Source organism: Prionailurus viverrinus, chromosome B3 (assembly GCF_022837055.1).
Source record: "Prionailurus viverrinus isolate Anna chromosome B3, UM_Priviv_1.0, whole genome shotgun sequence".
Lineage (NCBI taxonomy): Eukaryota > Metazoa > Chordata > Mammalia > Carnivora > Felidae > Prionailurus > Prionailurus viverrinus.
The window spans coordinates 77,641,461-77,668,592 of NC_062566.1; the positions used below are offsets into that span (position 1 = coordinate 77,641,461).

The 27,132-nt window shown below is 38.1% G+C and overlaps 1 protein-coding gene across 7 annotated transcripts in view; it reads left to right on the forward strand.

Moving 5' to 3' along the window:
* Window positions 1–27,132, forward strand: part of AKAP6 (A-kinase anchoring protein 6) — a 496,497-nt gene that overhangs the window by 186,267 nt on the left and 283,098 nt on the right. The gene's annotated exons all lie outside the window — the stretch shown is intronic.

Here is a 27,132-nt window from a genome sequence, read left to right on the forward strand (position 1 = left end):
TCTGAGCTGTAAGCACAGAGCCCGATGTGGGGCTCGAACCCATGAACGAGAGATCATGACCTAAGCCGAAGTTGGATGCTCAACCAACTGAGCCACCCAGGTGCCCCAATAAGTTACTTTAAATTCTACTTTAATATTAAGTCTTTAAAATCCAGTGTGCGTTTTACACCTACAGTAGGTGTTTTACACCTACAGTACATCTCTCGATTTGGACTAGCCACATTTCAAGTGTTATCAGACTGAAAAGTGCAGATATAGAGGCTCTGCCATTTTTCTAGGACATCAGATTCCTCTGTTGGATGTTTTGAATCCAGCCAGCAGATAGAAGAGCCTCAAAGAGATTTTTGGATAGGCCTAGCAATGAAGTATGTTACTTCCATCCCCATTCCGTTGATCAGTACTCAGTCACGTGACCCCCCTAAACTGCCTGAGGCACCTGGGAAAAGTGGTTCAGCGGGGTGCCCAGGAGGAAAAGGAAATGGGTTGGTGAGCACGTGGCAGAGGCTCCACCACAGCAAAGAAGGTATTATTCACCACACTTTGCAATTCAGGAAATCAATGCCCAAGAAGTTTAAATCCTGAGCTAGTTAATGGGAAAATGTAAACAGAATGCAGGCCTTTACTCCCTAGAGTGATGTTTCTTCCATCAGACTGCCCTGCCTCTTCCCCTATATTTGTTTCTCAGCCTCCCATTTAAGTTTGTACTATATAGATACAGGTCTTGGAGAAAACCTGACGATTCTAATATTTTATCTCATCGGCTCTCCTAGGCTGCTCTATGACTTAATGACAGTATCCTGTTACTGCTGTTTTGGAAAATGACAAGCAGTCCAGTATAATGAAGCAAATATGCCTTATTACTGAACGGTTCAAATAATGGTACTATTCTGAGCACTGCATTATCATTTTGAGTGGGCCTTTTCCTTCCGTGTACTGAAGCTCCTCATTCAAAGCAAAGGATTATTAAGGTCCTCATCAAGCCATTCAATCAATGGATAAATTGCATTTTATGTTATAATGAGCAGTCTGTTCAATTGGAGTTTTCAGCTTTTTAAAAGTGCTTAGGAGAATAGTAACAGAAGTGCTCTTAATGGTAAAATTATTGAATTGAAGTGCTTGGATAAGCTGCTTTATTTTTTAGATGGAGAAATAAGATAATATTCCTCAAAGCAGACTAGTGGTAAAGACTGATGGTTCTCCATGGACTACTGATTATAACACTGATTATAAGTGTCCATCAGAGGCAGATTTTATTGAAGAAAATATAATTAGACCACTGTCCTTTAGGTTTAAATTATCCATAGCAAACTGGTTTAGGGGTTTTGTTGTCTTAAATTTTTGAATATTTTGAATACATTCACAGAGTTCAAAACTTTAAAAACATTAAAAGGTATACAATGCAAGGTCCCCATTCTGTCCTCTAATGCAGAGGTTTAGCCTTCCTCTAGCTTCTCCCTCCCTACGCCAGCTGGGTAGGTACTGACTCTTACTGATTTTTAGAACGATCTTTCTAGAGTTTGTATATGCATGTATAATGAGACATGAATGTATATTCTTATTTTCTTCCTATGTTATTCTTTTTTAAAATTTATTTATTTTTGAGAGAGAATAGAGTGGGGGAAGGGCAGAGAGAGAGGGAGAGAGAGAGTCTCTGCACTGACAGCCAAGAGCCTGATGTGGGGCTATCTCACAAACCGTGAGATCATGACCTGAACCGCAATCAAGAGTCTGATGCTTAACTTCCAGAGCCACCCAGGCACCCCTCTTCCTATGTTATTCTTTACACACTGTTCCACATCTTGTTTTTTAAACCTAATAGGAATCTTTCTATGTCAGAATATAGAACCTTTTTGTCATCATCATTCTTTCTTATAGCTGTGTAGTATTCTACTGAGTATCTCATAATTTACTTAGCTAGTCCCCTGATGATGGACATTTAGTCTGTTTCCAATCTTCGGATATTACAAATTGTATTGCAATAAGTAGGCATGAATATAAGTCATTCCACAAAAAGTCCAAATGTATTTGAGGCATAAATTCTCAGAAGTAGGATTGCAAGTCAATGTGTATATGTATTTGGAGTTTGATAGAAATGGCCATATTGCTCTCCCAGTGGTTGCACTAATTTTGCCCTTCAGCCGGGAATGTGAAAGAGTGCCTATTTCTTACACTTTTGCCAATAGTTTTTGTTATCAAGTTTTTGAATTTTATTTTATAGCTGAAAAATGATATTTTGATGTTTAAATTTATATTTCTCTTACTGTGAGAAAGATTGAGCAGCTTTTTGTATATTTGAGGACTGTTTGTATTACTTTTTCTGTGAACTGTGTTCATTTCCTTGCCTGTTTTCAGTTGTGTTGTTGGTCTTTATTGATTTATGGGAGCTCTGTGTTGAGTAGCAGGATAAGGCCTTGGGTATGAGCTGAAATATTTTTTTTATGGCTTGTTATTTGTCTTTTGACTTTGCTTAAGGTATATTTTTCATCACAATGAAGTTTTTTTGTTTTTTGTTTTTTTTTTCCCCAATGTGGTCAAGTTTATCTTTCTTTTAAGGACTCTGGAAGCTGAATCCAAAAGGCCTTCCATACTCCAAGGTTATAAATAATTTACCTGTTTTTCTTAGTAATTTTTTGTTTTCATTTTTTATATTTAAATATTTGATCCATTTGGGATTTATCCAGGTACACAGTAGCTTCAACTTAATTTTTTCCCAAATATTTATCTAGTTATCCATTTTTTCTCCCACCAATTTGAGATGCCTCCTTTATCACATGCTCAGATACCCATGTGTATTTGAGTCTATTTCTGGACTTATTCTTTTTGTTTGTTTCTTTGTTTTTATTTTGAAAGAGAATGGGAGGGGGACCAACAGAGAGAGAATCCCTAGTGCAGAGCCTGATATGGGGCTCAAACTCATGAACTGTGAGATTGTGACCTCAGCTGAAATCAAGAGTCAGATGCTTAACCAACTGAGCCAGCAGGCATCACATTTCTGGACTTATGCTAACTGTCTGCATTTTGTGCCAGTGTAACATAGTTTTAATTACCAAGACTTTATATTATACTTTAATATTTGCTAGACTAGTCTGCTTTCATTGCTCTTTTGTTGTTTTCTCTGGCTATTCTTTTTTGTCCACTTATATATTAGGATCAGACTCCCATCCCCTTTCTTCAACACCTACCTCCAATAAAAACTTGTTATTTGTATTAGGAATTGCATTACATTTGTAAAATAACTTAGGGAAGTTTGATATTTTAATGAGGTAAAATCTTCCCATCCAAGAACATGTTTTGTTATCACAATTTTTCATTTTTTAAAAAACTTTTACGGTAGTATTTTAAAGTCTTCTTCCTTTAGGTCTTCCACATTTCTCTTAAGTTTATTCCAAGGTACTTTACCTTTGTTGTTGCTGTATCATTAATGGAATCTTCAGTTAAAGCTCCCAATAGCTAGTTATTTGTGCATATTATGAGTATTGATTTCTAGGTATTAATTTTTAAAATTTTTACCCACTGTCTGATGAAATTTTCTTGTTTTTTGGAGTTTTCCAAGCATACAGTCCTATCATCTTTGAATAGTGGTAGGGTTACTTTTTCCTTCCCAATAGTTACTCTTCTGGTGCAGTTGGCTTTTACTAAGTTATTTTGGCAACAGGCAACTTGTAGATCATCGTGTTCTAGAACAATAATGTATATTTGTTGCTCATACTACATGCCTATCACAGGCTGACCTTAGCTCTGCTCAATGTCTTTGTCATCTAGGACCATTCTGAAGGAGAATCTACATCTGGGAGATGCTGGTCTCCTGAAATCAAGAAGGAAAGAGTGATGATAGAGCCACTCCATGGCTCTTAAAATTCCAGCTACCTTCTTTTGGCTCGCATTTCATTGGCCAAAGCATGTCATATGGCCAAGCCTGATATCAGTGGGACAAGGAAGCATAATCTTTTTAAAGAGAAGAGCACTGGTTATTAGAGATCAATAATACAGTCTACTATAAGCTCTAATTAATTTTTCCAGAAAAGCAGCAAACTTTGAATAACATAACCATAGTTCTTATAGTCCACCAGCCCCAAATACTTAATTTGTCATTGTTCTATCTGTTAACTCTTAAGGCTTAACATCCACTCCACAATTCAGTATTTATTTCGCATGTCTGTTGATTAGCTGGTGGTGGCTGACATAGGCCTTGCTTAGCATTGGGGGTTTTGCTTCATGTCTCTGATCTTCCTCAAACTAGTGGGTTAGCCAAAGCAGGCTGAGGTTAGGTTGAAGCAAGTGAGGGCTTGTCTCAGGCACAAAATGTAATAGGGTGACAAAAAAATTTAGTAATCAAAACAAATAATATTTTAATGTAGTATTTTTTAAAGCTAAAATTAAAGCAGACAAATCCATGATGAACAAAATATCAAAGTTTTAAATAAAGGTAGGATCAATAACAGTGCAGTGTTAAGCCATATTGGAGCCTGAGGCAAAAGGAAAAATCAGTAATACTGATCCTGTCTTTATGAACAATTATTGAAAACGTATATTTATTGAGTGTTATGTATAAGGCATTATGTTACATACATGATGTATATGTAGATCCTGTTTATGAGATGTATAAATACAAATTTTTCCATTTAGTTAATCAGTTGTAAGATATTTATAGCAAATAAATATACTCCTTTTCACAGTCACAGTAGTTATAATAACATACAGTATATAATATACATGGTGGGTTATTTATTTTTGTGTTTTATTTTTAAAAAATTTTAACATTTATTTATTTTTGAGAGACAGAGAGAGAGAGTGCACAAGGTGGGGAGGGGCAGAGAGAGAGGGAGACACAGAATCTAAAGCAGGCTCCAGGCTCTGAGCTGTCAGCACAGCATAATATATCAGTAATAAACAGTTTTATGGCATTTGTAACTGTCTTTCATATGTAGATCTCATTTTACTTATTTCACCTTAAAGAATACCCATACAACACACACACACACACACACACACACACACACTTCTTAGGAAGACCTTAAGAAAAATAAAAAATATATTTAGTCACATGAATAAAAAGCAGTGCTTCCTGTGAGTTGTAGAATAGGAAGAGACATTGGGGGCTAGCATAAGGTATTCACTGTATTAGAAGGGTTTTGTGGATTTTTTTGACAAAGTTATGAAGTAAAACTCTTAACCATCTTCTTTCTAGCTTGCTCAGTATTGTCTATCTATCCAATAATTGCTTGTTATTTGTCAATGATGTCAGTCAGTTAGAGGAAAATATCATGGCAAACCTCGGGCATTTATAGAATTACTTACAGAAAAGTAACCAGACTTGTTCAAAAATTTGTAGTCTTGTAGGAATACTAAAATAAGTCAAGCATCCTCCTTCCCTTCCAAGGCCTTAGTATCCAGTGCCTCAATGTATAAAAAAAAAATCTTGCTTTTAAGGTGGAAAGCCTTAAAATTAGCAAACCAGAAACCCTGGCCTCAAATGAAAGGTTTACATTTAAGGTAGGAAAGGGTTAAGGAAAACATCAAGATGCAATGCCTGGTTGGTTGTGCTTATTGAATGGTGTGTTCCAGTATCAGAATGTAATTGGCTGGCTCAGCACATTGTAGGGGTTTTTTTTGTTTTGTTTTTTGTTTTTTTCCCCAGTTCTACCCTCCTTTTCCTTCTTACATAGAAGAAGGAACTGTTTCACTCAACCGTGAAATATTTAGCATTGCGAGGCAATGTATAATTAAATGCTGGAGTGAGTGGGGCAGGCAAATGCTGTTGGAGATCAGAGGACAAATAATTGAGCTTGGCTTGTGAAAGGCACTGTAGAAGAGGCAGGGCTTGAACAGGGCCTTGAAAAAAGATTCGATCACATACAGAGGCAGGACTGAAGGACAATTTAGGGAACAGTAATGCTGTGAGCAAAAGACAGGAGCCAGAATGAGTCAGGTTTATTTTGGGATAGTCTGAAACTGTCTCCTCTGAATCTGGATAGGAGATGAAGCTGGCAAGGTAGACTGGGAGCTAGACGGTGTGGCCTGAAGAACAGGCCATGGCCTGAAGGCCAGAGATTGGGGCTGTGGCTCTAGCTAGTCATGCGTCCTTGGCAAGTCACCGAACCTTCGAAGCTTCAATTACCTCAAATGTGAAATGATGGTTTCCGGGTGAAAAATCGCTAAGGCAGCTTCCTATTTGAAAGCAACCTGTGATTCTTTTATGGTGGTCATTGATAAACTAGAATAAAGACTTTTGATTTTATCCCAACATTGCAGAGCCTTTAAGGTTGTTCTAAGGGATTCATGTAACAAAAGGGGAAATTTACCACATAATTAAAGGAGCATCCATTGGTATTAAATTCAGTAAGGGATGATTATCTTGGGAAAGGCGGTTAGACGTATTGGAGGAAGGAACCAGCTCAGAGGCTATGCAGATAGTTCAGACAGGAGGAGGGCAGTTGAAGTAGGAATCAAAAGAAGGGGAAAGACAAGAGTCATCAATCATTCATTCTTACTGATAATAAAAAGTTGTACTAGGTTCTGGAGATACAGTGGTAAGTAAGACAGAAAAGGTCTTTATTCTTTTTTCTTAACATTCGAACAAAAGGAATAATCAGCAGAATTTGGTGATTGACCAATAGGGGATTTGTGTCTTGAAGAGAATGATATTTACTGCAAGGCCAAACATCCAGAGGATTGGTTTAAAAAATATTGTATATTTATAAAACAGAATACAATGCAGCCATAAAGAATTATGAAACATATTTACTGATATGAAAGAATATTAATGATATACCATTGAATGAAAAACAATACAAGTATAGAACACAAAATAGAAAGTTGTCTACCACTTTGTATGAAGAGTAGGATTATTGGTGATTTATTATTCTTCAGTGATTGCTTATTGAGGGCATACTCTGTGTGAGGCAATGTTTTGGACTTTAGGGATAAGTGGTAAATAAGACAGACATGGTCCCTGATTACTTTTTGGCTTTTTTAAAAGATCAGGGTGCATTCAGGGTGGTATGGCTGTAGACACCTATGGCTGATTTTTTTTGTCTCTTCTAACTTTTTTGCAATGAACTACTCATATTACCTCTGTTGAAAACTAATTTTTTAAAAAAGTTTAATAGATTCTTCCATAATGTCGTCTGTGTGGTGCGCAAGTGTGTTTTATGACCCCCTCCTTGGCTGTGCAAGTGAAGTGGAGGTGGTGCTGTTATAAATGACACTTGTCCTGGCCTGTGTTTCCTCCAGGTGCTTCCCCGAGAGGGGAGGTGGTTCCGGGACACCGGCCTCCTGCTTAGGGGACATCAGGGCACTGCCGGCGCTTTGGCAGCCAGAGTGGTCAGAACTCCCAGACGCAGTCTGGCTCCAAGGCAAATAGAGTCCTGCTGATGAGACTTTCGACTCTCTGGCTTTTTATAGTCCTCCTGAGGGCTGGTCGTTCCAGCCTGGTGTCCATTTACATTTGCTGTACGTTACTTGACACTCCTTTATTCCCGTTGAAGTTGCCTCTCCCGGAAATCTCTGTCATTCCATAAACACTGGCAACTGCCTGGCAGTGCAGCTGACCTCCCACAGTCTGAAAAACAAAATATATTCTGGCTACATTTAAAGGAAGTTTTGGGGGTGAGTTCATGGGTGAGGATTTGGCTGGAAGACGTTTGTGGGCAGAGCACCTAAAGGGTGATCTGGCGCTGATGATCACTTAGGCTCCAGGGCTCTTAGACAAAAGCCTTTGTGTTATTTTTTCCTAACCTCCGAACAGCTCTTCTCCCATGATTACTACTAACCATGTCTTTCTGCTAGAATGCACTCATCACTGCCTCCTGTTTTTAAAAGGCAAGATCTTTGAGTATATGCCAAAGAGCAAACAAGCCAGCAAAAACCCTACTAAATTACTATTTTTTGAGAAAGTATTTCTGTTCCTTATAATAAATTATAAAATATAAATCAACTTATGGATACATAGATGAAGAAAAAATTACTTGTGTCCTATTCCCCAGAGATGTTTTGGTGTATTCTTTGTGTACTTATTTTGCTCTCTATTCACATAGTTTTCAGGCTTTGTTCTATCACTTATGTAGCCTATTTATAGATCTTATGCTGTGTCTATACCAGTATTTTCCATCTAAGTAAGCCTATTCTTTCTATAGCAAATGAAAGCTATTATAATTCGGCACTTCACTGCTTCCAACATTAAGATGGCCTCTACACCCTGAACATATAATGACAGTATGTTTGTCCATTTCAAAGAAGCATTCATTTATTTTTTCATGTCAGCTCTGGCTGAAGGAAATTACTATAGTCAATCTAGCTAATCAAGACCTCACTCTTTGTTGCTCTGTGATGAAACACCAGGGGCATTTTGACGCAGAAGTCTCCTCAGGGTCACTGATGGTCTTGACCATTGCACCAACCTGAGAAAGAAAGGAGGAACAGAGGTCCCTCTGGACTGTATCATCCTCCATACACATTCTACCCTCTGTTTGGAATGTGAGAACCTTCTTGACATTTGTATGAGCGGTCCTGGATTACAAATCCTCCATACAGTGTAAGTGGACAAGCAACATGGAGAAAGTGTAATCACAGAGTCCACTTTTCACTAGTTTCAGAGATAAATTTCCTCAGGAATTTCCTTGTCAGTGTTCTCTCTCTGATGTGAATGCAGCCCTCTCCACCCTAGGCGTCTCTGCACTGGGCTCTTTCAGCTGAATCTTGGTTTTACCTTCCCCACTCAAAGTCTGATTTATTGTCATTAAGATGTCATGCAGTTCTAAAGAAGTGAGATCTTCTGAGCTTGGGTGTTCCAGGTTTTTAGTTCACTCTACTTACAGAAATCACCTACTGTGACCCTCTTGCATTAACTGTTGATAATTCCTTTATGTCTCTAATTTCCCACAGGAGATCTTTTTCTTCAGCCATCCACTTATGGCCACACATTTTTTTCTCCTCCTTCCGTAGATCTACACTGAGTGCTAAAATGCAGCAATGATCTCATTTGAAATGTCTTGTTCATCTTTCTCCATCCTGCTTTTTTTGTTTAATAGTATACTTCACTATTTGTAAGCCACCATCAATCTCTCCTTTTTTTGTAAGTAGATAAGGTCTAAATCATAAAGAAACAATATAAATGATCTTATCCTTGTAAATCTCCCTTGTAGTCTTTTATTATTCATATTGTCTGTATCTCCAGCTCATTTGCCCCTTTGTTTCTTTAATTTTATTATTCATTATCAACTTACTTGTACATACCTGAATTTTCACTAGACATTCACAAGATGGTTTCTGCCTGCAGTTAAATAGGGGTGGAGGAGCATAAGATTTAGGATCCTGTAGGCAGGAGATTATTAATCATGGATTAAATGTTGAAAGGAATGACCTGAGGTTCAGTTGATATTTGTGCTTGCTCAGAGCTCATTTATTGTCCTGTTTTTCCTTTTGTGTGCTTCCTGAAACCCTGCTCATTGTTATGTACAAATAGAATTCTGTGTGTGTAATCAGAAAGTTCTTCCTCACTAAGTTTATAGTCAATCCAAATAAGCAATGAGGTTAAAAATGACTTTATAGGTAAAATTAATCTGGATGTTTGGGAAGTGAATTGAAATTGAATTTATTTCTTAGCTGGTTGCTGATTTCAAATGCAAAGGCCTTTGAGGAGGCTTAGTTGGGGTTACAGGACTGTTTGAAAGGATCCTTCATCCTCCATTTTGATGTGTCATTGGGACATTAATAATGGATGGTTGCTGCACTTGGTGGTCAGATATGTTATTCTGATCCATTTTTATTTCCCAAAGGGGCCTCTGGAAAAGGGCAATGAGAGTAGATTTAAAACCACATTATTGGAATTCAATAACTTTTGTCTTGCTTTGTATGTCTAGTGCTTGCTGAAGAGTAGTTCTAATATAGAGAGTGAGTCAAGCATGGAACAGGCAAAATACCAAAATGGATTTTTTAAACTAAGATATAAGCTAAATTCTATGTTTTAATTTGGGCTCTGATGCTTAGCTTTAAATTTTCCATAAAATATGTTAGATGTATGCATTTTCCTCTTTTTGATTCTGTGGATGAAGGGATGAGCATAGGAACAAAACAAATCCATCAGTACAGATTATTTGGGTTGATGGAAGTAAACAAACATATAAATCAATTAGCAAGAATTATTTATTTTAATAATCCCTGGCAATTGTGAAGGACTGAACTTCTGCTTATATAAAGTGTGCCCTCAAGGGAGGACTGAATTCTCTTTAGATGTCTTCACTTCTCTGATAATTACTCAAAAGCTAGAGTAGCTTGAAAGTGGAAGATTCTGAATCCTAGAGTATGGAGGTCACTCCTGGAAATAAACAAAGTCTTACTTTATCAATTGGTAGAATCTGTCCTTAGAAACATCCCTCCCAGGTGGGTTTGTATGAAAATGTAGAAGAGGGTTGATGATCTATCCAGCCATACTCTAGGACAAATCAATCAAAAGGAAGAGAGGATGAGTGGTATTTACATTCCCACTTACTTCACTTGTTAAATGTTTTTTTTTTTTCCTCACCCATGTTTTTATTTCAAATCTGCTGAACTTAAAAAAGCTAATCAAGCCAAACAGTTAAAAGCTTTAATAGCCAGTGATTACTACCTGGCTGGTAGCACCTGGCCACCTGACAGAGCAAACTAAGAGATTGGTGGGTGTGGATGAAGTGAAGCTATTTCTCTCTACAAAAAGAATCCTGGGAGCCTAAGGATCCTGATCCTTTATATCACTTACTATGCCTAATTTGGCCTGTACTTCTTGACTGTTGTTTTGCTATGTTTGCTATGGACACTGACTTTACTTCTTTGTTGTTCTTTCACTTTTACTTCTTTGTTTTTCAAGAAAGAAATGAATCTTTAGTGGGGAAAACTTAAAACATACAGGCCAATAGTACATTAAATGTCATTTGTAATACTGCCACCTACAGAAAATACTATAAACAGCTTTGACATCTTTTTGAGTTCTTTCTGAGTATACGTGGCTATCATTTTTTTTTATAAAACTCCTTTATAACTTACTTTTTCAATGTGTCTTGAACATCTGATGCTAGGAAATATATTTTCCAACATAATTTTTAGCACCTATGTATGTTTTCATTATATGAAATATCACATCAGGTTAAACCAATCTCCTTTTTAAAAAAAATCAAGTATATTGACTCTTTGATAGTTGTATTAGTTTCAGGTGTACAATACAGTGATTCAAAAACCAATCTCCCTTCTTTTGATTTTTTTTTTTTTTGGTTAGTAGAATTTTTCACCATTATGAACAATTCTGTGATAGCATTTCAGTAGGTGAATCCATTATTGCCTTAGGAGAGATTCCTAGGAATGAAATTGGGTCAGTGGGAGGCACCCGGAGCTGTCCAGGAGGTTAATTGATGACTTGTATTCCCATCTGCCCTATATGAATGGATGGCTTTGGCTTTAGAATTTGGATTTGTTGTTACCTCATTTACAGGGTCTTAATCATGGCCCCTGAAATTAGTTCTTAGGACTCTCATCTTATGAGGTTTCATTTCCTCTTCTAGATTCTTTCTAGAATTCTCTTTAGATTCCCTAGTTTAGGGATCTAAAAACTTGTGTCTATAATGTTAGCCCCCAACAGGCATGTTGTAGGTGTTTAAACAGAAACCAACAGCCAAGCTAGTTGCTGTGGATATTTATGTGGGGGAGGAAGACATAGAAACACATCCTTAGAAGCTGTGCCATGGTTTTAGTGGTCTAAATATATAAACAGTGCATCTAAGAAAGAGGTTGACCAGCTCAAGGTCATATCATGAGTCAGCAATGAAATCCTAAATAGGACTTTCATCTCCTTAACCTTTTTATCCCACTATAAAGAGTACTTATGAATAGGTCAAGAGAAAGCATTTATAAATGAACCTGTAAGGCCACTTATAACTTGAAGTGCTCAACAATTTCGAGAGAGTTACTAGAAAATTCCCATCCCGGGTAGGCAAATCTAAATTGCCAAAAGGCATTGATAGATTTTTAGAAAATAAAATATAAAGTGACTGAAATGAATAGAGAGTTATGGTGGTATAGACAGATGGAAATAAACCTCAAAGGAGTGTGCATGTGTTTGTGTGTGTGTGTGTGTGTGTGTGTGTGTGTGTGTGTGTGTGTGTTTGTGTGTGCAGGGGGTGGGGATGGAGTGGGAGGGACATTGGATGGGGGAAGAGTAATAGCCTGAGCCTACCATGGTGACTAAGCAACACACAACCAAAGAGGCTCCTCAGAACATTAACCCTGGTGTGAAGGTAGAGGTCTTATGAATGAATCATAGATATTTCCTCCTCTGCCTGATGGTATGGATCTGCACTGTTATTTCAAACCTGTGGCAGGTTGCTTGTAGGAGCCAGAGAGATACTGTCCAATGTCCCCAGGAGTGGGACTCAGGTATCCTGATTCCCAGTCTAGTGCTCATTCTAGTACTAGTAAGAAATCATGGTCATTTTACCAGAGTTTTCAGAGATACACAAAAGTTTCTGGGTAACTAAAGCTCAGGTTCTACATTATGGGAAGGGTACACAAATGAAAGAGAAAGGACACAAAAGAAAACCTTGGAGCTTGAGGGTAGAGATCAGCCATCCAGAACTGTTTTTATAGATGAGGAAACTGAGGCTCAGTGAGTTATTGGGACATAAGTAATTAGTACATACTAGGACTAAGAACTCAGACTTTCTGACACTCAGCTTGATACAAAGTGATTTAGGTATAGCTTGTGATTCATTTATTCTTTCTCATGATTGTCTTCAAGCTTCTATTTCATCGTTTGTGAATTCAGTATCACTAACATCAGCATGTATTAAGAATCTATTTTACATGTGGTGCTGTACTCTATAAAGCAAAATAGACAAATGCAGCACTTGACACATAGGAATTTCAAAGGAAGACAGATCTCATAGAAGTAGACAAAAATGACTTATAGACAACTAAACAAACAAAGCAAATACATAAATTATACAACTTCTGCCATGTGAGATGGTAAATAAAAAGATTCTCACAGTCCATTGCATAAAGAGATGACCTATTTTCATAGGTCATCATAGAAGAAAAATAGTATATAATGTGGCACACCTAGCACTATGGTACATGTAATAGTGCTATTTCTTTGGTAATTGTTGATTACTTCCTTCTCTAATTTTTGTCTTTTGCATATTCTCTGATGGTCTGCAAAGACTGGAAGAATTTGGTGAGGCAAGAAGCCTCGAAGTGAATGCCTTCTAAAACCAAAGCATTTTTCCTGCCCTAGAGAACTAGTTAATAGTCATGTGGTTCTTAGACATATTCTTACTGAGGCCTTTTTTCCATTTTATAAAGACCTTGAAGATGAAAAAGGAACATACAAAACCCTCAAACATTTGATCTGTATAACTTGAACTGTGGTGAATATGAGACTAGGCTGTATTTTCTGTTCTCTTGAAGACTAAAGACAAACCAAAGGTGACCCTGCCCTCTTCTATGGTAACAAAAGCCACTTGGCCAGGTATCTTCATAAATGCCTGACTTAGTCATTTGCTTCAGAGACAGTGTCAGTAGTAGTAGTATTAGGGTAGTATTGGTATTAATATTCTGAAACTATCAAATGTGTGATACGTTATAAAACAAATGAGTAATTATGGGATCTTCTAATTCTATCACCCCTGGTTCTTGAGAACCAAGATCCTTGGTGTGGAAGAAAAGAGATATTGATGTAGTACAGAAGATATTTGATAAAATCAGTGCAGTCATGAATTTGAATTGGAAATATCACTTATGAACTCATAAGGTGTTTTGTTTTTAAATATTCATATTTCTTTCTCTGTTAATTAAAAAAAAAGAAACAATGACTAACTCAGTAGTAATTAGCATCCCTATTGCACAAATTATAGTCTGGAAAAACTTTTTCCATGAAATGAAACCAAGGCTTTTTAGAGAAATGGCTAATTTCAAGTCTATAAATAGACAAGATGAGCAAGGAAGCTATTGAAAACAACTAGAACAATCAACTTGAAGTCAAGTTGAAGGGGATCCCACTGGCCAATGATGGACAATCTGAGCTTCAATAAGATTGAGAATTGTAATGATCAAAACTCATCAAATATGTTTAAGTTAATGAGTATTTGATACTAAGTAAATCAAATGGTTGGTTACCTTCTGATTTGACAGAAGAGCAGTTCATTATCTTGAAAACTGAGTAACAAAAAGAATCAAGCATTTATCTTGACTTTCCTTTGTGAATTGTATCACTGTAAACAAATAGTTGATAAAGGGAAGCTTCTTCTAATAAAGTTATTCCAGCTACTAAATGAAAACAAAATGACAGAATATCATCATTCTGCAACCTCCAAAGCATTAACAGATTGAGGCAAAGAGCACCAACTATCAGAATAGTTGGTATCATCAACTGTCACAGAAGAGCTAAACCGAAGTTAAAAGCCTCTTGCTGAAAGAACACAACAGTAATTACACTTTTGTTAAAGAAATTGAACATACGACTAATTAGACCTCAAGATTCAGCTGCCAATTTGAGGGAAGTAGAGCAGACAGAGGAATCTACATGGTGACTGCAATCAACAAATCCTAATTATGGGAAACTCTGCAGGTCTAATGCCCCACGATCTTCAACAGATAAATTGTATGAAAAAGGAATATATATGGAATCTATAGATTAAAAAAAGACTTAAAGGACATATCAAGTGAAAAATGGGCAAAAGTAAGTCATAGTATCTAGGAATGCATACTTGGGTAATAAAACAGAAAGAGATGCAAGAAAGTGATTGCTATGTGAGTCAGGATAGGGGTCACTTTCACAGAGATAGAGAGCCTATGATGGGGAGGAGGTACATGGCTGGAAAATTTTTGACCTGGGTATTGGTTACAAGGATGTTTGTTTTATAATAATTTACCAAGCTATATGTTTTTGTGTGATTTCGCATATCTGTTTCATTCTATAAGTGTAAAATAACAGAAAAAAAAAAGCATGTTAAACAAGTCTGCAGGCTTGATGCTGACCTAGAGTTTATCATAACACTGTCAGCAGTGGGTAAAAAAAGTTGTGGAAATCATGTTCTGGGGCAAAATGAATGTAAGTTGTACTGTAGACACATCTGGATAACGACAGTGGTGGGCTACCTCTCAAGCTGCTGGGAGATTTTGTTTTTATGATTGTGTAGCAACAGGTGTGCATGTGGTTCCCTTTTTAGTATCAGCTGGACTAGACAGATGACCCATCTTTGTCTCAGTGTTTTTCAGCATGCGGTGCTGAGAACACTGGCATCATGGCCACTCTGTTGTACTTAAGAAACTGCATATCTCTTGGTCCCATCTCTCTTCAAAGGAGCAGCCCCAGAATCTGTATGATTCACAAGCACACTGTAGTGTAAGAACCACCGCTGACTTCTCTGTCAATTTCTACCTGAAATCATTTCTATGAAGATGTGGGAAGTATAGATCTTCTAAGCAATTTCCAAATGGGCTGTTTAGAGTCAAGGCTACAGCTATGATTTTCGTTAATGAATGAACTTAGATTTTGAATCTTTATGTAGTTGAGTCATGTAGAACACTGTGTGTGAATGTGTCTAAGCAATAGCCCAATAAAACATTTTCTCCAGTGTGCAATAACAATTGTCAATTTTGTTCTCATCTTTTTTTGCTAAGGGTTTTTTTTCCCTCTCATACAAGTGAGAGCCTGAGATTAGGAAGTGAAAGTGATATTTCTAAAAAAAATTTTTTTAATATTTATTCATTTTTTGAGAGATAGAGTGTGAGTGGGGAAGGGGCAGAGAGAGACGGAGACACAGAATCTTAAGCAGGCTCCAGGCTCTGAACTGACATCAGTTCAGACATGGGGCTCGAACTCAAGGACCGTGAGATCATGACCTGGGCTGAAGTCAGATGCTTAACTGACTGAGCCATCCAGGTGCCCCAAAAGTGATATTTCAATCAATGAATCCTCTGAAGTTTTTAAATAACAATACTAACAACAACAGCAACAAATTTTAAATCATGAAAAGAAGAACTATGTAGATTTGGATGTGGCCAGGTATGGCCAGATAGAACTTCCAGCTGGTCCTTCATCAGCGGAAGACAGAGGAGACTTTCAGAATATGAGAGTGGAAGTGTAAAGGCTTCCAAGTCTATATTCGCCATCTTCCTCCTCTTTCTATCATTCTCTTTACTCTCCCCAACCTACATGCTTTTTCAGCCCCTTTACTGATCAAGACAGCTGACATCCAGTGTCAGCTGCTTGCATTTGCCAATTGAGCGCCACTCAGTGTGGATTCACTTAAGAGAGGACACTAAACTAGTCCTCACTTTATGGGGATTGATTTGTGAAACACAGTATTCTATTCAGTTGAATTCTACAAACATCCTCTGAACACTGACCAAATATGTGGCAGTATGCTACTAGCAGTGTGGCATGATAGACACAGAGACAATTAAAATGCATTTCCTGCATCTAGAAAGGTTCAGTCTGGTCAGAGTAATGGATGAGTTATAGCTAATGATAACAGCAAAATCATTTCCACATAAGTAATTTCCTTTCAGTCCTCATACTTTCCAAACTGTAGCAATTAAAAGGGTAACAACTGTTTGCAGCCATAAGTTCTTCAAACTCTGGAGAGAAGTATGTACTGTGATGACCATAAAAAGTCTCAGGACCCCTCCCTCCCTCCCACCACAGCCATTCTAATATGATAAAGATAGGAGATATGATATGATAAAGAAGAAATGATATGATAAAGAAGAAACCAGGACCACTAAGAAAGTATATTTGTGGGGTGCCTGGGTGGCTCAGTGGGTTAAGCGTCAGACTTTGGCTCAGGTCATAATCTCAGGGCTCCTAGGTTTGAGCCCTGCTTTGGGCTCTCTGCTGTAAGCAGAGAGCCTGCTTCGGATCCTCTGTACTGCCCCCCCCCCCCGGCCCCCGCCCCTCCCCTGCTCATGCTCTCGCTCAAAAATAAATAAACATTTTTTTAAAAAGTATATTTACTTGAGGAAGGGAAAAAAGAGGGAGAAGTCTAATTTGGGGAAATAAAATACCTTGTCATAGGAATATCTGTCTGTTTTTTGGAGAAAGCACAGCTTTGAAAGTCAACTGAAGATGACATTAATACTCTGCAATAGGAAGTTTTTAATATAAAATTGCAAGGTTCAGTTCAAATGGCTCATTTTCACAGGGATAGGCACAAATGAGGTTTTCTTTTTCTTGTTTTTAAACCAAGTGACTGTAGTGTTCCCTTGATCTGCACTTTAAAATAAAAGCCCATGTATTAGGTAGGAGTCTCCTCTCGGTTTTTTTTTTTCTAGTGAGTGAACACACACACACATACAGTGGGCATATCTACAATTGCTAATAAACAAAATGAGCAGTCAGGATGACATGGCATTTTGCAGTAAGACTAAAATATGTATAGAAAATGCCTCTTGATATTTAAAAAAATTCTTAATGCTTATTTTTGAGAAAGAGAGAAACAGAGTGTGAGCAGGGGAGGGGCAGAGAGAGAGGGAGGCACAGGATCTGAAGCAGGATCCAGGCTCTGAGCTGTCAGCACAGAGCCCGACATGGGGCTTGAACCCACAAGCTGTGAGATCATGACCTGAGCTGAAGTTGGATGCTTAACGAACTGAGCCACCCATGTGCCCTGCCTCTTGATATTTAGTTCTAGTCTTAGTGACTTTAGATTAGGAAAACATTTTATAACTGTAATTCAAAAATGTAATTTACATTTTTCTAAATGTAGTGGTCCATGCTGGCTAAGATGAAGATTCAAGAATTTTGAAACTCTGTTAGGAAAACATTGGAAGTGGAAGTGAGACCTGACTACCCTTTAAAAAGCATGCTTTAATTCACAATTTCTTAGAAAAGACATTTGAATGTGTCCCACAGTTACACAAATATAAGTCAGGAATGTTTTAAGGGAAACAGTGAAATTACTTTTAGGAGAAAAGAAAAAGAGAACACTATTTGGGGTTATAGATGAATGGAGAAGTCCCTGCCAATTACTGTTTGTTCCTATGGAGAGGCAGATTGTAGGTATTGGGGGGATTTGCTGTGTTTTCTCATTTGGGGATTGCATGTGGGGCAAAGCAAGAAGCAGAAAGAAGTGGGAAGGGCTGTATTAATGGGACTTCATGAAACTGAGGTGCCTAGTAATGCTTTGGTACCTGGGCGAGGAAGTTGTAGGAAGGGTGGATTTCCTTCCAAAAATACACACAGAGCCTGGAGATTGACACTTTGGGACCCTTTGGAAGAATGTTGGTCCATGGATACTTGTACTTTCACAAGAAAACCTTCAAGATGTCTTGAGAATGGTTGAGAAGGGGCATGGTGGCCTTATGGTGAGACAGCAAACAGATCCCTTCCCAGGGACAAGTAGCAGAAGCTGAAGCAATTAGAGCACTGCCATGAAAGGTATCCTCATCTTTCTCCCATGCTAGTGGAAACTGAACATACTGGTTAAATACATATCAGTACTCTATCTAGAAAGGATAAGATACAACTGAAAAATATACAACAATCCTACACACAAAAAAGAATAAACATAAACACACATAAACACACAACTCTCTTATGTAAACACACAAGTAAATTAAAAGAAAAACACCCAGGGGTGCCTGGGTAGCTCAGTTGCTTAAGTGTCTGACTCTTGATTTAGGCTCAGGTCATGATCTCACAGTTCGTGGGTTCAGGCCCCGCTGGCAGTGCAGCCTGCTTGGGACTCTCTCTCCCTCTCTCTCTCTCTGTCCCTCTTTCCACTCATGCTCTTTCTCTCAAAATAAGTTAATAAATTAAAAAATAAAATAAAAAAATAAAATAAAATAAAAGCACCCAACCAGCTGGAGTTTATTGTAAACTCCAGCCTCAGGTCAGTGTTTATGTGAGCTGCTTCAGTAACCACAGGAGATTCCTGTTTCAGACAGGTGGCAGCAGCTGCAATTCTGAGACCACAGGTGTCAAGAAGGTTGAGTAAAGCGGGCAGTTGGCAACATAATGTATTCAATGCATCATATTCTGTGAGTAATTGAATGCCACAGAGACTACAGTGGTGCTGTGTGTGGATTAAACAAAATGAAGAACGTCACTTTCCCACGTTAACACAGTCATGTCTAAGGAAAAAGTCTTGATGCAACTTTGAAGATATATTGTTAACCACTGCCATTTGGTTTAGTTCACTTTGAGATGGGCTCTAGATTAGTCTCATTTTCTTTTATACTTGCCAGGAAATAATGTGGAAGTTGTGGAATCAGGGATGTAGATAATAGTGCCGTGTAATGAGTGTGCTCTTTGTAATTTCCAAGAATCTGAAGGGAATGTGTGACCCGAAATTAATTTTTATATGCATTTTACTAAGAGACTATAAACTGGTTTTCTTTTCTTTCATTATTTTAAAAATGATCATACAGCAACATTGACTTTCTTTTTGGTACAGTTCTTTTTTGTACAGTTCTACAAATTTTAACCCATTTGGAGATTCATATAACCATCTCCACAGTCAGAATACAGACCAATTCTATCACCCCAAAACTCCCCTATGCTCTCAGTTTATAGTCATGCTCTCCCAACCCCAGTGCCTGGAAACCACTAATGTATTCTTCATCGCTATAATTTTCTTCAGAGAATGTCGTATAAATGAAATTATATAGCATGCAATCTTTTGAGACCGGCTTCTTTCACTTAGCATAATGCCTTTGAGATTTATACAAATTGTTACATGTATCAATAGTTTTTCCCCTACTTGTTGTGTATTATATAGACGTGCCATAATTGTAATTTGTTTATCTATTTACCACTGAAGGACATTTAGGTTTTGGTGATTATGAGTAGCTTCTTTTCTTTTTTGTATGTGCCTAAGTTTTTTATCTCTCTAAGGCAAACACTCAGGAGTGGGATTGCTGGGTTATATGGTAAGCGTATGTCTAACTTCATAGGAAACGGCTAAACTGTTTTCCAGAGTGCCTGTACCCTTTTGCATTCCACTGGCAGTGTAGGAGAGTGTCAGTTGCTCTGGCACTTCTGAGTCCTTGGTATTTTTTATTGTATCCATTTAAAAAATGTATACAAGTATACATGTATACAGGTATCTCACTGTGGTTTTAATTCGCATTTCTCTAATGGCTAGATGAGGCTGAAAGTTCTTTTTCTTGTGCTTTTTTACCATCATTATACCCACTTAGGTCAAGCGTTTGTCCAAGTCTTTGCCCATGGTGTAATTATATTGGGTTTTTTCTTACTGTGAGTTTTGATAATTCTTTATATATAGTAGCTCCCACTTATCTGTGCTCAATAGTAGTCTGGAAGCAGATGATCCTCCTTCTGACATATCGTCAAAAGGTCAATAGTAGCCTGATGCTACATCACAATGCCTATGTCATTCACCTCACTTCATCTCATCACATAGGTGTTTTATCACCTCACATCATAGGAAGAAGAAGGGTAAGAACTGTACAATAAGATATTTTGAAAGAGAGGGAGAGAGAAAGAGGCCATATTCATATAACCTTTATTACAGTACATTGTTACTATTGTTCTATTTTATTATTAGTTATTAATTTCTTACTGTGCCTAAGTTATAAATTAAACTTTATCATGTATATGTATCATGGTGTGTATATATAGGGGGAAAACAGAGTATATATAGATTTCAGTATGATCTTTTGTTTCAGGCATACACTGGGGATCTTGAACATATCTCCCATAGATCAGAGGGAGTTAGGGTATTCTGGATATAAATCCTTTATTGAATAGGTGATTTGCAAATATTTTCCCAGTAACTTATCTTTTCCTTAAAAATACCTTTCACAGAGTAGAAGTTTTATATTTTGATGAAATAAATTGTGTTCTTTTATGAGTTGTGTCTAATATGCCATGACTAAGAAAAATCAGTGCCAAACCCTGGGTCCATATTTAGGGCGACCACATTGACATCTTCTACTCCCTGGAATGCCCTTCTCCACCTCACCTTCCTGGTCTCCTTGAAGACCCAAACTTTACTTCCTTAGAAAAGCTTTCTTGTCCCTTTCCTCCTTGCCTCCTTGGGCACAGTCATTTCCTCCTCATTTGTGTACCCTCTGTGAATACTTATCTTCCCAACTATGGCTTCTGGTTACATGCTTCTTCCTACCAGGCAAGGAACTCTGGGGTAGGGGGGCAAGCCCTGGCCTTATTCAACTTTATATCCCCAGCACATTCACTGAAAAAACAGAAGTGACTGATTTCTAAAGACATTATTCTTCTATCCTTAATAATTATGGGTCATTCCAGGGACAATTTAAGGATCTCTAAAAACAAATGTTATTGTTTGAACAAGAACATTTAAAAACTACCCTAAACTTAAAATTTTGTTATTCTTTGAGACATCTGTTGATCGAGTCAACTAAATGGGCTTGATGGAGAATATCTTTTCTCAGAGGAAAAGATATAAGGGAATAATATATTGATGTAGAGTCATGGGAGCTTTTGTGTAGCTAAAGCAATTGATACCAATTGATGGTATTGAAAAGTAAAACTAAACAATTCTATCTACTCAAGTTTTTGTTTATTGTCAGTATGTTGAAGTAAGATCCTGATTGTCAAAATTCTTGAGTGCCCAACTTACTGATAGTCACTAATTATATGAAGAGGTGCTGGGGAACCTATTGACTAGTTGGGGAGAACATTCATCAACCAAAATATATACTCTGGAAATGAAGCTACATTATGATGATGATGATAAAATCTTCACAAATTATATGAAACAGCATTTTTTTCACCATATTCATAGGAAGTTAGATGATTTTTTTTCATTTGTTCATAAGAGAACAAGACAGGTAAACTTCTGAAGGTTGATGGTTTGTCTTGGCATCCTTTGCTGCCTTTCTCTGGATCTGCTTTTCTCCTACCTCCACACAGTCCCAGAGTCCTCTAGCTCTCTGTGGACATGGCATACAAGGGATGAGAGCTGCCTTTAAGGGAAAGAGACTGAATTTGGGGTTTTAGAGTGATAGAAGTCTGGACTGGTGGGTCTGTCCATGATCACCTTGTCCCAAGTGAGGCATATTTGGGAATCATCTCTCCCTTTGAATCTGGAAAGGGTTCCATGGCTGTCACTCATACAGTCTTCAACGTCCTCATCCCCTTCTTGATCTTATCTCCTTTACACTCAGGTTTCTGCCTACTAACACCCTCTATAGAAATAGGAAAGAACCTGAAGTCAAACATTAACATTTGTTATGAATTTTAGTCACTAAATCAGCTTAACCAGTCATTGCCATGTTAAATTTGACATCTCTAATTGTATAATGTTAATGTTAGTGTTAATGCTCTCAGTAAGCAGATGGAGAGAAATATTTTTGCTTATACATCTTTAAGACGTGTGTGTGTGTGTGTGTGTGTGTGTGTGTGTGTGTGTATACAGTCCTGAACCGGAAGGGATTGTTTCTTTTTGTATTCCTAAAAATCTGTGAATCTAAAATTACTAACTTTTTTTCTAGCAAGTAGCACTGCAGTGCTCAAAAGTTTGTTATATGCTGAGCAGTTTGGCCATGTGAGTTGAGTCCAGTCTCCAGTTGCTATCTACTTGAGTCACATGTCCAGTCAAGGCCGAACACTAGTGATTCCTTATAGGCATCAGTGGGGCTCTGGTCTGACCCTCCACTCTCCCCGACTCCACCTCAAATGCTTCCTCTTCACCTTGCTAATTTAGTGCCCACAGGGCCTCCAACAAGTCAGATCTCTCAGAGCCTTTTAATTCCAAACAGTCTCTGCTGGAAGGAAGGCATTTAGCAAATCCATTTTAAAAGTTTCTAATACCTAGTTATCTGACTGCATTAAAATAAACAGAATGTCAATAATATTCCGCTTCTTTCATATAAACGTATGGCAAATTGGCAATAGTTAAGGGTCTAAGGCTTAGAAGCTTCAAACTGATTATTCTTTAAATGTTTGGTTGACATTTATGTAGAGGGACAGAGGAAAGCAGATTTTATATCATTAAAAAGTATGTACAGATTCAGAATCACTCAGTTATTTCTCTCAACAAACCTCTCATCGAATATTCCAAGTATAGTTTTATGTTTGGGGGAGGGTGTACATACTTTCACACACACACACACACACACACACACACACACACACACACACCCTACACATACATCTGGAATTCTTGTTCTACAGTTTGTGTGTGCATGTAATTTTGTCAAACCAGACACCTGGTGACAGAGTAGAGGGCATACAAACGATTAAATAAATGAATAGACCCCAGAAAGTTGTACCGTGCCATGCATTATTTAGTTTCAGAATTTCAGCAGACACTGCATGTGCACATTGCGAAAATACTCGATAGAGAGAGGTGAGCTCTTGTGGGGACAGTGTTTCTTTCTCTCAGAGCCCATCTGTTTCTGTAGGAACAGGGGTAATTTCTATTTCACAGATATGTAAGGAGGAGGGTGTGAAGACCTTAGTTAACTGGCACCGTTGATGCTTTAGTGCCCCTTATACATTGTTTCCCCTGGATAGTTGCCTGGCAATCTTGACCATGGCCTGGGTCTGGTTAAATTCCTACATTCATCATGAAGGAACCAAATGATGTGTAAGAGGAGTGATGGCATGTTGTTTTGATGGTGCCAAGACTGTATATAACATATTCTATGGTAAGGTGGGAGTGGGGTGGTTGAGAAATGACTCTTTGGCTATTCTGAGCAGGTGGCATAATAGTTACCCAAACCTTTTCCTGTCCTAGGTATATAATGTATTCTGAATCGTTAGGATCATAGTAGGACCCAGGAGACTGATATTAACAAATCCAAGTGAGGAAATCAAGAATGTGAGAAAGTGGAAAACACTGCCAAGGGTGTGGTTGAAGTGATCACTATAGAGGCTTTGCAAGAGGGGGTGGTTTATGAGAAAAAGGGGTGGAGGGGGCTGGTGGCCTAGATGAGGTTGGAGAACACCTGTAGTGGGAGAATGGGAGTGAAAAAGACAAAGAGAGTTTGGGGGCATAGGAGACTTTCTGATACTGTTCCACAGGTAGAGTGGTGACAAGGTCCAAAATAGAGATATGGCAGAGTTGTCCTAATAGAGTAGTCATGAAGGTCTTAAGGGTTGTGGAGTAAAGGAAACTTGAGGCAAGGGTGTTGGTTGGTTCATCAGTGTAAACATTACCTCAGGTAATGGTCTGCTCAATAGGGAGAGGAAAACTGAACCACATGCGTTCTTCAGTGTGAGGAGTGCAAGAGAATATAGGTAATAGCAATGAAGAAGGAAGATGGGAAGGCATAGCAGAGGGTAGACACCTAGTAGAAACAAAGGGTGTTAGTATGAGGGCAAAAGAGTAATGATCAGAAAGTGTAAAGAAGCAGTGAGGCTTGCCCTTCCCCCATCCCTCAGGTGAGGGCTGGGAGAAGGAACAGACTTCAATGGGATAGCAGGGGGGGAAGCAGGAACCCGGGACAGAGTCACGTTTGGGTAAGAGCAGGAGATACATGTACTATTCTGTGAAAAAGTTATGGAGAATTTCTTATACAATGGACTGGGAGTATTAGCCAGGAAAGTGCACAGTGTTTGTAAGAGATCAGCAGTGGGAGGAAGGGAGTTCCCCAAGGTAACACAGTACTACATGGAAATGAGCATCCTAAGAGGGCAAAGGATATAGGACATTTACTCTGGGGTGGTGGTTGAGGTATCAAGAATAAGAAGTGTGGGAAATAACTGGAGTAAATGCTCCAAGGAGGCATCTGTTGAGATCCCAGGCAATATGGACTATTTGATGATAGCAGTTAGAGGCCTGCCCTGATGTGCTGAAGGCCAGCAGAGCCTGGCTAATCTGGCTTTGAGTGGTTTCCATGTACTGGTTGATGAGGTAATGTGATTTTTGCACCAAATCTTTTTTGGACTGCATGTGCTCAAGGGCCACATTAGTCAGAACTTTACCTAATTAGGATTCCAAAGTCTGTTTAAACTTTTAATCTATTTCAAATTATTACCACCAATTTACATAAGTATCACCAATTAGTTCTTGAGTTTCAAGAAATAATATTGGAGCACTTATTGGAGTTTTACAATAATTTTTATTAAAAATTCAGCACAATTTTATGTCATTCTTCAATAGATTTTTTTTGCCTACTATTACACATTAAATACAGATTCCATTTTAGTTTTTCTTTAAAAACGAGTAATTGAATGATATGAAATTGAAAAGTTATGTTTCCAGCTAGACTGACTGTTTGGATAGTCATGATAGGGCTCAGACCTCAAATGTTATCCTACATTTTAGCCTTAATAAAAATCATAAATAAAAGTCCCATTTAAAAAAATCACTGATACATAACTAAACATGAGTCGCTGAGTACTTTAGCTGACATGTTCATCCTTTTGATGCTTAATGGACTCAAATTGCTCGAGTAAATATTACCATTGATGCTACCCATTTTGTGCTGCCAGCCTCTGACAGCACAATTGAAATTTGGGAAATTGTAAGGACAAGTGACATATCCGGCACCAAATCTGCCTACCTAATAGTATGTGTGGAGGAGATTGAAACTTTGATTTAGTAATGTTTTTATTTAAAATGTGCAGGTCTTAAAAACACAGCCATATTTTGTCTTTTTTGTCCTTGGAATTTTTCTGACTTTCTTTCTCTGTCAGAACTATAAATATAGAGAATAAATTGATGGTTTCCAGAGCGAAGGGGAGGATGGGGGATGGACAAAATGGGGGAAGAAGAGTGGGAGATACAGGCAGGCTTCCACTTATGGAATGAATAAGTATCATAGGGATAAAAGGCACAGCATAGGGAATACAGTCAATGATATTGTAATAGTGTTGTATGGTGACAGATGGTAGCTATACTTGCAGGGAGCATAGCATAAAGTTTAGAGAATTTGAATCACTATGTTGCATACCTGAAACTAATGTGACATTGTGTGTCAACTATAATCAAATAAAAAGGTTTTAAAAAAGAGTGATTCTGATTACAAAGTGTGGGTTGAAATTTAGATACTCATTATGAATTTAAAGATGAAAATCTGTTCTTGTGGGAATGTGACAATTGTCCCTTACATCAAAAACCCCATGGCTTCTTGAGCATGGTTGGGTGTTCCTATGAAGTGCACATTCTAGCCCACGTTTCTCCCTGCTACCTGTCTGGATGATGCCTCTCTCCTGAAACACTGTGTGCTCAGAGGAACTCGCCACTAGCAAAGAGATCAGCTGTTGGCTCCCTTGCCAAGATCACAAACAAACAGTAACTAAAGAGAATAGAGAGCGGATTTGTGAGGTGACCTCTTACCTTGGCTGAACTTTCAATCTGAAAGAATTGAATCTGAAAGAATAGTAGCATTTTTGTGGTTTAGAAAAAGATCAACTTACCTGCATGTACTGAAGGTCCAGTGGCCAAGAATACAGCCTGCAGCTATGTATCTGATATTAAATAAAGGCAAGTTAAATGACCATCAATGGGGGCACCTGGGTGGCTCAGTCAGTTAAGCATCCGACTTCAGTTCAGGTCATGATCTCACAGTTTGTGGGTTCGAGCCCCACGTCGGACTCTGTGCTGACAGCTCAGAGCCTGGAGCCTGCTTTGGATTCTGCGTCTCCCTTTCTCTCTGCCCCTCCACTGCTCATGCTCTCTTTCAAAAGTAAACATTAAAAAAAATGTCCATCAACTGATGAATGGATAAAGAAGATGTGTTTTATATATATGATTGAATACTACTTGGCAATGAGAAAGAGTAAAATCCTTCAATTTGCAACAACATGGATGGAACTGGAGGGTATAATGCTAAGTGAAATAAGTCAGTCAGAGAAAGACGGGTATCATATGTTTTCCCTCATATGTGGAACTTGAGAAACTTAACAGAAGACCATGGGGAAAGGGAAGGGGGGGAAATAGTTACAAACAGAGAGGGAGGGAGGCAAACCATAAGAGACTCAAATACAGAGAACAAAGTGAAGGCTGATGGGGGAGGGTGGGGGAGGGGAATGGGTGATGGGCATTGAGGAGGGCACTTGTTGGAATGAGCACTGGGTGTTGTATAGAAGCGATGAATCACGGGAATCTACCCCCGAAACCAAGAGCACACTGTATACACTTTATGTTAGCTAACTTGACAATAACTTATATTTAAAAAACAATTTAAAAAATAATTTAAAAAATTAAAAAAAAA